At 47.6% G+C, this 12,066-nt stretch overlaps 1 protein-coding gene across 8 annotated transcripts in view; it reads left to right on the top strand.

Moving 5' to 3' along the window:
- LOC121000837 (gastrula zinc finger protein XlCGF26.1-like) overlaps positions 1–12,066 on the top strand; it is an 800,859-nt gene that overhangs the window by 42,733 nt on the left and 746,060 nt on the right. The gene's annotated exons all lie outside the window — the stretch shown is intronic.

The following is a 12,066-nucleotide window of genomic DNA, read 5'->3' as shown; positions in this document are numbered from 1 at the left end:
TCAGAGGTTTGTTTTCGTTGTGGGGGGAGGGGTCATTTTGTAAAGGTTTGTCCCTCAGAACCCAAGAGACCACAAACAAAGGAGCTGCCGGGAAAACTAGAGTCCCCAGATTGTGCGGAGGATAACAGTCTGGGCGTATTCGTTTCCTCCATACGCATGTTTTTGTTGTCCGCTACCGTTGAGGCGGGCAATAAAACTGAGATCTGTTCCGTGTTTTTGGACAGTGGGGCGGGGGTCAACTTGGTGGATTCACGGTTTGCTCAGGCTCTGGGTTTTACTCCGGAACCGGTATGCAGAACTATTCCTGTTTTTGCCATCGACTCCTCCCCTCTTACTCAGAGAGAGTTAACTCAGATCATCCATAATATCCATCTGGAGGTAGGGGACCTCCATAAAGAGCATATCTCTTGTTATGTCCTGGACAGTCTTCCGGCTCGTATAGTATTGGGGCTTCCCTGGCTGGTGACTCACAATCCAGTGGTGGATTGGCAACAGGGAACTTTTGGCTATTAAGTTGGCCTTTGAGGAGTGGCGTCATTTTTTGGAGGGGGCGGTTCATCCAGTCACGGTGATTACTGATCACAAAAACGTATTATATCTGGAGTCTGCTAAATGTCTCACCCCTAGACAGGCTCGGTGGTCGTTATTTTTTACTAGGTTTAATTTTGTAATAACCTATCGCCCGGGGGCAAAAAATACTAAGGCGGATGCATTGTCTCGAAGTTTTCCTGGAGGGGGTGATGTTGAGGTACCAGAGCCCATTTTGCAAAAGGGGGTGGTGGTCTCTGCATTACACTCAGGTTTGGAGGGGAGGGTGTTGGAAGCTCAGGGGGACGCCCCGGCCTCCTGCCCCTCGGGTAAACTGTTTGTGCCAGAAAATTTACGACTGGAGATACTAAAAGAACACCATAACTCCACACTGGCAGGACACCCAGGTAGTAGGGCAACCTCTGAGTTAGTGTCTCGTCGGTTCTGGTGGCCTAAATGGATTTAGGGGTCATTATTTCAGAAGACTTAAAGGCAGGCAGACAATGTCATAGAGCAGCAGGAAATGCTAGCAGAATGCTTGGGTGTATAGGGAGAGGAATTACCAGTAGAAAGAGGGAGGTGCTCATGCCGCTCTACAGAGCACTAGTGAGACCTCATTTGGAGTATTGTGCTCAGTACTGGAGACCATATCTCCAGAAGGATATTGATACTTTGGAGAGAGTTCAGAGAAGAGCTACTAAACTGGTACATGGATTGCAGGATAAAACTTACCAGGAAAGATTAAAGGACCTTAACATGTATAGCTTGGAAGAAAGACGAGACAGAGGGGATATGATAGAAACTTTTAAATACATAAAGGGAATCAACAAGGTAAAAGAGGAGAGAATATTTAAAATAAGAAAAACTGCTACAAGAGGACATAGTTTTAAATTAGAGGGGCAAAGGTTTAAAAGTAATATCAGGAAGTATTACTTTACTGAGAGAGTAGTGGATGCATGGAATAGCCTTCCTGCAGAAGTGGTAGCTGCAAATACAGTGGAGGAGTTTAAGCATGCATGGGATAGGCATAAGGCCATCATTCATATAAGATAGGGCCGGGGGCTATCCATAGTATTTAGTATATTGGGCAGACTGGATGGGCCAAATGGTTCTTATCTGCCGACACATTCTATGTTTCTATGTGTCTGCATGTGCTACCTGTGCTCATTCTAAGGTAGATCATACTCGTCCGGCAGGGCGTCTTTTACCTCTGGCCATCCCCAACAGGTCTTGGACGCACCTGTCAATGGATTTCATTACGGATCTACCAGTATCAGCGGGGAAGACTGTTATTCTGGTAGTTGTTGACAGATTCAGTAAAATGGTGCACTTTATTGCTCCTACCGCATTGCCTAATGCTAACACACTGGCTCAGGTTTTTATTGACCACATCGTGAAGCTTCACGGGGTCCCTTCCGATATTGTTTCGGATCGTGGTACCCAATTCGCTTCTAAATTTTGGAAAGCTTTTTGTTCTCGTTTAGGGGTTCATCTGTCGTTTTCTTCATCTTTCCATCCACAGTCCAACGGTCAGACTGAACGTACCAATCAAAACCTAGAGACATATTTGAGATGCTTTGTTTCCGAAAATCAGGAGGAATGGTCATCTTATTTACCGTTAGCTGAGTTTGCCATTAATAATCGTCGTCAAGAATCCACCGATAAGTCACCATTTTTTGGTGCGTATGGTTTCCATCCTCAGTTTTGTACGTTTAGTGAGGGGGGGCCATCTGGGATTCCCGAAGAGGAACGATTTGCGTCTTCACTTTCTTCAGTGTGGCAGAGTGTGCAAGAAAGTTTGAAGAGAATTGGTGGTAGATACAAACGTGCGGCTGATAGGAAGCGCTCTGAAGGTCCGGACCTTGGGGTGAATGACTTGGTGTGGTTGTCTACCAGAAATATCAAGTTGAAGGTTCCCTCGTGGAAATTGGGTCCGAGATTTATTGGTCCTTATAGGGTAATTAGGCTTTTCGTCTGGAGCTACCTCAGACTCTAAGGATCCATAATGTCTTCCACAGATCTCTGCTTAAGAGATATGTAGAACCTCCTGAACCATTGCCACTACCGCCTCCACCGGTGGTTGGCAGTCTTGAGTTTCAGGTAGAAAAGATTGTTGATTCACGATATGTTCGCCGCTCTCTTCAGTACCTGGTGCACTGGAAAGGTTATGGTTCCGAAGAGAGAATGTGGGTTCCAGCATCAGAGATAAAAGCGGACAGACTCATTCGGGCTTTTCATAGCTCCCATCCGGAGAGGCCTGGTCTTGAGGGTCCAGGGGCCCCTCGTAGAAAGGGGGGTACTGTGACTGATCCAGACAGGTCTGGGAGGAGAAGGTCGCAGCGACTTGCTACTCGCGATAGCTTGTGAGTTTGCTCCGTGGTTCAGGGTATGTCATCTGGGTTTTGCCTTGTGAACCTTTTTGTCCTGACTGGGAGTTTGTAGGCATCCTTCTCAGGTGAGTCCTGTCTGCCACTCCCAGCTACTATATTAGTTTCAGTTTCACTTGCAGTCATTGCCAGATATAGTCCTTACTTCCAGTGCTACTCTGACCTTGGAAGGAGATCGTTTGATGGTGTTGCTGTGGAGCTCTTGTCCAGCGTGGACTGTCGTGTTTGGGATCGCCTTCTCTGCTCGTGACTGGATAAGTCTATCTCTGCTGTTGTTTGTTTGTTGTTGTCTTCCCCTGTTGTTTTCCTAGACTTGAGTGATGGTGACTAGCGCTCCCATCGGCCTTTCCCCAGTCCAGTGTTAGGGCGACTGAGGGTTTAGGCATCCTGCTCGCCGCACGGGTTCACACCCCGTCTAGGGTATCAGGGCAGACAGGTGCCAGCTTAGGGTTACTCAGGGGTGGCCATTCTATTTCCCATCCGTAGATAAGGGTCCCCCTTCCCCTCCGTCTGGTGCGACACGACTGCTGCTGGGATAGCGGTCGTGACAACAGGATACTAAGTAACCGCTGTCCTATTGTTCTGATTGCACAAAAACTGCAGTTGTCAGTTTTTTGTGCTCTTATCTCCCAAAAGCTGACTTCTGCCTGGTTTTGGGTTCTGCTATCCACACAAGCTGCCAACCAATGTGACAAACCACCCGGCAATCCCGTCGTACTATGCCACAGTTGCCATACAGGTCTCGTCCACTAGAGACTTCTGGAGGCGAATCCACTGTGAGCACCATAGACGTTTAAGATTGGTTGGTGTGCCCATACATGATACAATCGGAATAATAAAATTATCGATTTCACGCTGGAAATCAGATTAATTTGCTGCCACCACTCTTCGTATTGAATCGGGCGAAGAGACCCCGGCTAGCTAATCCTAAAGGGAAGAAACGGTTATTTGCAACCTAGCTAACCAATTAACAATGTATAAAAATAAGACGATGCGGTAGTATGTCTCCTCTGAGGACAGAGTTCTTAGCATAGACCAGATAACCAAGGAACAAGGGCAAAACTGGAACGATGAAATCGTTAGTTTTATTCTAAAAACTATACACAAAAAATATATACAGTAAAACTGACAGATAATTGCATGATTTTCCTAGTTTATGACGTAAAGTCATGATTTTATTAAGGACACGGAGGCGAGTATTGCATTCTCTTTCTTTACTGAAATTTCTATAGCAGCACAGAAAAAAGAAGAAACCTTTACCACACAGGGTAACTATCCTAACCCAGTATAAGAGTCCTGGCATCAAACAGCTCCTCCTCTTTCTTTGATGAAGGCACATCCTGAAAACCGTGATGACAACAGGACCGAATCCAAACACGAAGAGCCCGATCCGAAAACATCCAACCGGGATGATTGTAGAGACAAGGCAACAGAGCCAACTGGACCTCAGGCACCAAGAATGCCAGTGTTGTTATCCTAAGGAAAAATAGACAAAGAACATAGATAATGTAAGATCAATGCAAGCCTAATGTACTGCACAGTGATAAGAACAGATCAGTACTGCAGTAAGGCAGAATAAGAAAATTAATAAATATTAAGAAACATGAAGCATGACACAGCATAATAGTAATAATAAGAATATCATAAAAATATCATAAAATAGACAAAAAGGGTGGGAGAATATCAATATGGGAGGGGCAATACTCGCCTCCGTGTCCTTAATAAAATCATGACTTTACGTCATAAACTAGGAAAATCATGCAGTTTTATTACATGACACGGAGGCTCCTATTGCAAGTTTAAAGTTGTTGAATAACGGAAGAAAATACATGAGTGGATGGACGGAAATAAAACTTACGAAATGTGGAAACCCGAGACCAGTTAGCCACACGAAGAATATCCTCCAAACGGGCACCAGCGACCGCCATTGATGTAGAAGCAGCGCCTCTAGTGGAATGAGCCGTGAACACAGAAGTATCCACACCAGCTAAGGACATAACCCACTTAACCCATCTGGATAAGGTAACACAAGTGACTGGAGCAAATAGACGCCGATAGGACAGAAATAATTCCGGCGATGCCGAAGAACGATGAGGAAACGTGCGGGCCTCATAAACCTGCAGGCACGCAACTGGACAAAGGGCAGGAACCTCGGGAAAGCTAGGGTAAGAAACCGATCTAATGTTGGTCTTGGTACGCCGAGAAATGTTAAAAACACCCTCAGGCGTAAAAGATCTAGCATCATAATCTAAGGCCCTGACATCGGATACCCGTTTACATGAAATCAAACAAAATAAAGTGACCAATTTTGCAGACAACTGTCGCAAGGACAGCTGCTCATTGGAGGGCCAGGAAGAAAACAGGGAAAGAACCAAGGAAACGTCCCAGGTACAAGAAAAGCGAGGACGAGGTGGACGGGAAAGACGGGAACCCCTGAGAAGACGACAGACTAAGGGGTGTTGCCCAGCCGGGCGACCGTCAAAACCCGAATGACAGGCAGAAATGGAAGAACGGAACAAGTTAATTGTACGGTAAGCCTTACCCGACTCAAACGGCGAAGTGAGGAACTTCAAGATCTCAGTTACAGGGGCTGATACGGGGTCCAAGTTCCCCGCCAGGCACCAGTCAGACCACGATCGCCAGGCGGCACGGTAGGATCTCCTAGTCCCCGGAGCCCATGCGCTCTCCAAAAGGCGTCTAGTTGCTTCCGGAACATCAGAGACGTCCCAGGAACTCCTGAAACCCTGCACGTTCAGGCGTAGAGACCCGTCCAAAACGAGCGGATGTTGGTGACCTGACGGATCGAGTAGAAGGTCTGGGAGAGACGGCAGGAGCAAGGGAGGTTGGATCAGACACTCCAGTAGCTGAGGGAACCACGACTGGGCCGTCCAGAAAGGAACCAGAAGTACCATCTCGGCTCTCTGAAGACGCAGTTGAGCAAGGACTCGAGGGATCATCATGAAGGGCGGGAACGCATATGACAGACGACTGGTCCACTTCTGGAGAAATGCGTCCACTGCCTCCGCGTCCGTGTCCGGCCTCCAGCTGTAAAATCTCGGAAGCTGAGTATTCAGGCGAGAAGCGAAAAGGTCGATGCACATAGGACCCCATCGAGAAGAAATAGAGGAGAAAATCTTCACGTCTAATCTCCAATCGCTGGAATCCACCAGAAAACGAGAGGACCAGTCCGCGTGAGTGTTGTGCAAACCCGGAAGATATTCTGCCACAACATTAATGTCCTTCTCCAGGCAAAACTCCCAGAAGTCTCTCGCTAGATGCGAGAGAGCTGAAGAGCGTGTTCCTCCCATGGCGTTGACATAACGCACCGCCGAGATATTGTCCATCCGCAGTCTCACACACGCGTTGGCCATACCATTCGTGAAGCTGCCAATCGCGAAAGAGCCAGCCAGCAGCTCCAGAGAATTGATGTGTAGAATCGACTCTGCAGGGGACCAACGCCCGCCAGTGGTCACTCCGTTGCAGTAGGCACCCTAGCCCGAGAGACTGGCGTCCGACTCTATCGTGAAGTCCGGCAGCGGACCGAAGATAGCCTTGCCTTTCCAGGCCTCCAGATTGTGGATCCACCACCGAAGCTCGTCCTTGGTCTCTCTGTCCAGAAAAATCAGGTCCTCGTATGTAGCACCGGCACGAAGGTGTGCAAGCTTGAGGTGTTGAAGAGCTCGGTAGTGTAACGGAGCCGGGAAGACCGCCTGAATGGAAGCGGATAGAAGGCCTATCATTCGGGCAAGCTGGCGTAGCGAGACTTGAGGGAGAGACAACGTCCAGTGAAGTTCCCTGCAAATAGAACGAACCTTGGTGGAAGGAAGACTGAGGGACTCTGAGGCAGAGTCGACTCGGAAGCCCAGAAACTCCATGGAACGAGACGGGACAAGACAAGATTTCTCCAGGTTGATGAGAAAACCTAACCGGGAAAGAAGATCCATAGAAGTCGACAGGTGCTCCAGAAGACGGTTGCGATCCTGGGCCATGAGAAGGATGTCGTCTAGGTAAATAACTAGACGAATTCCACGACTGCGGAGGAAGGCCACGACCGGCCTCATCAGCTTGGTGAAGCACCAAGGGGCTGATGACAGGCCGAATGGAAGACATGTGAATCTCCAAGTTTCGCCGCACCAATGGAAACGCAACAGGTCCCTGAAAGAATCCGCTACTGGAACCGTCAGGTAGGCGTCCTTTAAGTCGAGCTTGGCCATCCAATCGTTCAAGAGGAGCATGTCCCGGAGAAGATGAATGCCCTCCATTTTGAAATGGTGGTAGCGGACATAGCGATTCAGGGGACGGAGATTTATCACCGGACGCATTTGGCCGTCCTTCTTGGCCACCAGGAAGATGCTGCTGATGACACCCGCGGGAGTAGGGGGAGCACATTCTATTGCGCCCTTCTGATAAAGAGAAAACAATTCCAAATGTAGAAGGCGTTGTTTCTGAAATGGAAGACAAACAGGATGGGGAACAGGAATCTGAACAGATGGAACAATCAATTCTATATGGAACCCTAGAACCATAGTTAAGACCCAAGGGTCTGTGGTGACAGTCAACCAAACATGGGAAAAATTATGGAGTCTGCCTCCTATCCAAATTGCTGAAGAAGACAGAGGATGACTTACCGAGGGGTCGACGGTAGGAAGAACCTCCTGGGGCCTCTGGATCTCCAAGAGCAACCACGGGACGGGAAGAATGCCGGAGGTTGTCTTGAGTCCTGGGAGGCACGGAATGGGTAGGAGCCTCGACCCGCAGAACCGCGGGACTGGAACGATGCACGGCCGGACAGGCGGCCCCTGGAGCTGCCGGCCCTAGAAGAGACCCGCCCATGGAAAACACGTCTCATGGACGACTGAGCCTTATCAAGTGCAGTGAAGGCCCCTACAAAGCGGCCGAGGTCCTTAATAAAGGAGTCCCCGAACAGAAGGCCTTGTGCGTCCTTGCCGGCCTCAGTAAGAGCCAAATTAGAGAGCTTCGGCTCTATTTTAAATAATATGGCCTTTCTCCTCTCGATGGATAGAGAGGTGTTGACATTGCCGGTAATACACACGGCTCTCTGAACCCATCCACTAAGTTCCTCTGGGTCAGTGGTCAGGTTTTGGGTCCTGGCAGCTTCTGCCATCTCAAATATTTTGGTCAGAGGGCCTAAAACGTCAAGCAATTTATCTTGACAGGCCTTCAGGGCCGACTCCAAACCCCTACGCGGGTTCCACCCGGACTTAGCCAGGAACTGAGTCATTTTCGGATCTACCGAAGGTGTCTCGCCCACTTTGTTTGGTAATGGGCCTGGGACATTCAGCCCGTAATTTATTTCTCGCCTCCTTGGATAGGGGATGGCGAACCCGGGACTCCAAGTATCTTGCCACATGATCAGATGGCAGCCACTCGGCAGAGCGAGGGTGATGCAGAGCATCAGGGTCAAAGAGGGACTCTCCGGATGGGTCAAGGACCGCCGAAGTAGGAGTAGGGGGTGGGACAGAAGGAGAGACCATAGGTTCCACCAAGGTGGAAGAGGTGCCCTTCTTCAGCAGAAGAAACATCCTGTAAACTAGCCTCCTCATCAGAAAATATATCCGATTCAGAATCGGGTTCAGGTTGCGCTCTGGCGCACTTCCAAGGCCTCGCCTTTTATGCCCGACGGGCATGGGCTCTTTTGCGCGATATCTGCGCGCTCTCAGTGGTGGATTTCTGCACACCAGTCATAGGGTTTCTGGAGGCGGTGGGCTCAGGCACAGAGTGACTGTGCTGACGGGCAGGGCGATGCTGACATTTAGATGAATGACCCCTAAGCGCCTCAGATATAGAGGAAGAAATGGCGCTGGATACAGAGCCCATGGCGGCTTGAATGGCAGCTGCAACAGAGCGCTGGAAATCGGAAGTCTGTAGAGGCATAGAAACAGCAGGGGCACTATGGACTAGAGAAGGAGGGGATACAACCTCCTCTGGGCCCCCAGGTAAGGAAGGGTTAATGTTATTTCCCTCAGCCATAATCGGAATCACAATAAGATTTGGCCGACTGTAGACACTATATATTCTAAAGAACAATAGTAGAAATATATATATATACTAAAATTCCTAAGCAGGAATCAACAAACGTGGACAGCAGACGAGGATCGGAGCAGCCTAATCCGGTAGCTGCAGGCAACAGACAGACGTAATCTCGCGAGAGTAAACGAGACTTCCGGGTAGAACTGAAAGCAGCGCGCCGCCCGACAAGAAAAGAAGCTGGAAGGCAAGCAGAGAAGAAGAAAGGCGGGCAAAGATGGCGAGGGGGAGTGGTTACAGAAGAAGAAGCGGCCGAATAAGGTGAGGGCCGCAAGGAAGGGAGGTGGGGGGAAGCGATGAACGGCGCCACGGAAGGGGAAAAAACGAAAGAATAAACGAAAGAATAAGGGGAAAGGCAGACTCAAGGGAAAAAATCCCAGGGATAGTACAAGAATCGCAGCAATAAGGTTAATAAAACCACAGTAAGGACACAGCAAAATCGGATCCTAGATAAAAGGAACAAGACCCCAGATGGGGGAAAAAAAAAACCCTGTCAGAGAATATCACAGTATATATATATCAAGCTACACGGGAGAAAAAAGTGCTACTTATCTGATGTGGAGCAGCAAAGAAAGAGGAGGAGCTGTTGGATTCCAGGACTCTTATACTGGGTTAGGGGAGGGCTTGTTGCCATAGTTACCCTGTGTGGTAAAGGTTTCTTCTTTTTTCTGTGCTGCTATAGAAATTTCAGTAAAGAAAGAGAATGCAATAGGAGCCTCCATGTCATGTAATAAAATCTACCTGCCAGTGGAACAGATCGGTTGGATGGAAATAGGTAAGAGGTGGAAGGGAATAGAATGTCTGTAAGTTCAGAATCACCATGGTAGAGTCCAGTAAAAGATAAGAGTAATCCAAGATGGCGGGGTGCCCATGTCCAGCGGGCGGTCATGATGTTAGTCGACGTCAGATGGTAGATGAAGGTCCCAGGACCTGAGTGTGTCGCTGTTTTTACCCCCTCTGAAGCGGGGAGTGGTTATGACACGTACAGGTCCAGCCTTGTGTAATTGGAGTAGGGGCAGTCCTTTGCCCCATTGGGAGAAAATCTGGCAGAATCTTTGCTTTGCCCGTTTCTCCATATCCCGTAAGTCCAATCAAGAAATAGAGTTGATATTTATAATCAGTACAATTTTACGCATCATCTGATACCAAATATGACTGGACGATAATACAGTGTGCCTGAGAACCTTTATATCTCAGAGCGGGAATCTCTGATTTGCCCGCGAGTTTCCTGGAAGGTGGGTTATAATAATCGGAACAATTCCTGAAGAGATTATTCATTTTGTATTTTCCTATCCTATGAAATATGAGATCTATGGAATGGAGGGTGACTGCAAGGTCACCTTTCTCCCTGTATCATCCAGCTGTCTGAGACAGATCTGTCCTTTTTCTTTTGAAGCTCTCTGGTTTGGCTTAAAGGGACACTGACAGGCCCAATAAGCATATTTAGGTATATATATGACAGTACAGGTCCTATAAAGTGTATTAAAATCATCTAAGTATTCTCCCTGTCCACCTTATAAATACCGAAAACTAAAGTTTTATAACCTGCTTGTCTCGTCTCCAATCTGCCCAAGGGGCGGCGTTTCATCTCAAAATGCGCCCAGCCAGCCGCCCCCCCAACTGCCGTTCTGAAGCCCCGCCCAGCTCATCAATATCCACTTTGCTGGGCGGCGGCTAAAACTCTCCCCGACTCAAGTGCCCAGCGCATGCGCATAAAGCAGAGGCGGCAGCGGCCTCTAAGACGCAAACTGTCTGTACGCAGGCGCGATGTGACCCCGGCCGGGCGCATGCGCTGAAGATTAGACTGAGGACGTGCCCAGAGGATTGAATTGGCCATGCACAGGATCTTGAGTTGGGGAGAGTTGTAGCCGCCGCCCAGCGAAGTGAATATTGATGAGCTGGGCGGGGCTTCAGAACGGCAGTTGGGGCAAGGCTGGCTGGGCGCATTTTGAGATGAAACGCCGCCCCTTGGGCAGATTGAACACGATTCAAGCAGGTTATAAAACTTCATTTTACTATATTTATAAGGTGGACCGGGGGGGATACTTAGATGATTCTCATACACTTGATAAGACCTGTAATGTCATATATATACCTAAATATGCTTATTGGGCCTGTCAGTGTCCCTTTTAAGGTGTGAGGATTCCTGCTGGGGTTGGAGCCGCTCCGACTACAGAAAGGGAGTTTTTATGAGGTTCTGTCAGGAGAATACCAGATTGATGGGTACTTAACCTGGTATGGGGGCAGGAAGAGTCTTTGGCAAGGAGGTGCTAATTGTACCTCTGATCTGTGAGCTGTGCTAGCAAGGGTGAATTACTTTGGGTTGAAAAAAGATTTTAATTCTTTGTGTGCAGGCGAAGGCTCTGGTGATTTTAAAACCGGACGCATTCGCGATTTCTTCGTGTTGCTGAGATCGCAAATCGTTACAGTAGGGTCTCATTTTTTGCGGGATGAGATGACGGTTGGATTGGTACCATTATGGGGCACATATGACTTTTTGATTACATGGTATTACACTTTTTGTCATGTAAGGTGATAAAAAAAAAAAATTTGGCACTTTTTTTATTTGATTTTTTTATGGTGTTCACCAAATGGGTTGGATCACACGCTATTTTTATAGAGCAGGTTGTTACAGACATGACGATACCTAATATGTGCATTTTTTTTTTTTTACTTTATTTTAGTTAATAAAAGCATGTTTGAAAAAAAAAATATCATGTTCTTGTGTCTCCATTTCCTGAAAAGCATATTTTTTTTATTTTTTGGACGATTGGCTGATGTAGCGGCGAATTTTTTGTGGGATGAGGTCACAGTTTAATTGGTGCTAATTTTGGATACATATGACTTTTTTGATCAACTTTTAAACCATTTTTTGGGAAGTGCGGTGGGCAAAATTGCAATTCCATCACAGTTTTTCTTTTCTTTTTTATGGTGTTCACCATGCGGTAAAAGTAACATTTTATTTTTTACATTTTTAACCAATTATGTGTGGATATAGTAAGGTTTTTTTACCTTTTTTATTTTTTGGACCCATAACCACTTGGTTCTTAAAGATCCAGTGGGTCTGATGGCTTACAATACGCTGCAGTACACTATATAGTGT

Source organism: Bufo bufo, chromosome 5 (genome assembly GCF_905171765.1).
Source record: "Bufo bufo chromosome 5, aBufBuf1.1, whole genome shotgun sequence".
NCBI classification, from domain to species: Eukaryota; Metazoa; Chordata; class Amphibia; order Anura; family Bufonidae; genus Bufo; species Bufo bufo.
The sequence above is the reverse complement of the archived record's forward strand: the minus strand, read 5'-3'. Positions and strand labels throughout refer to the sequence as shown.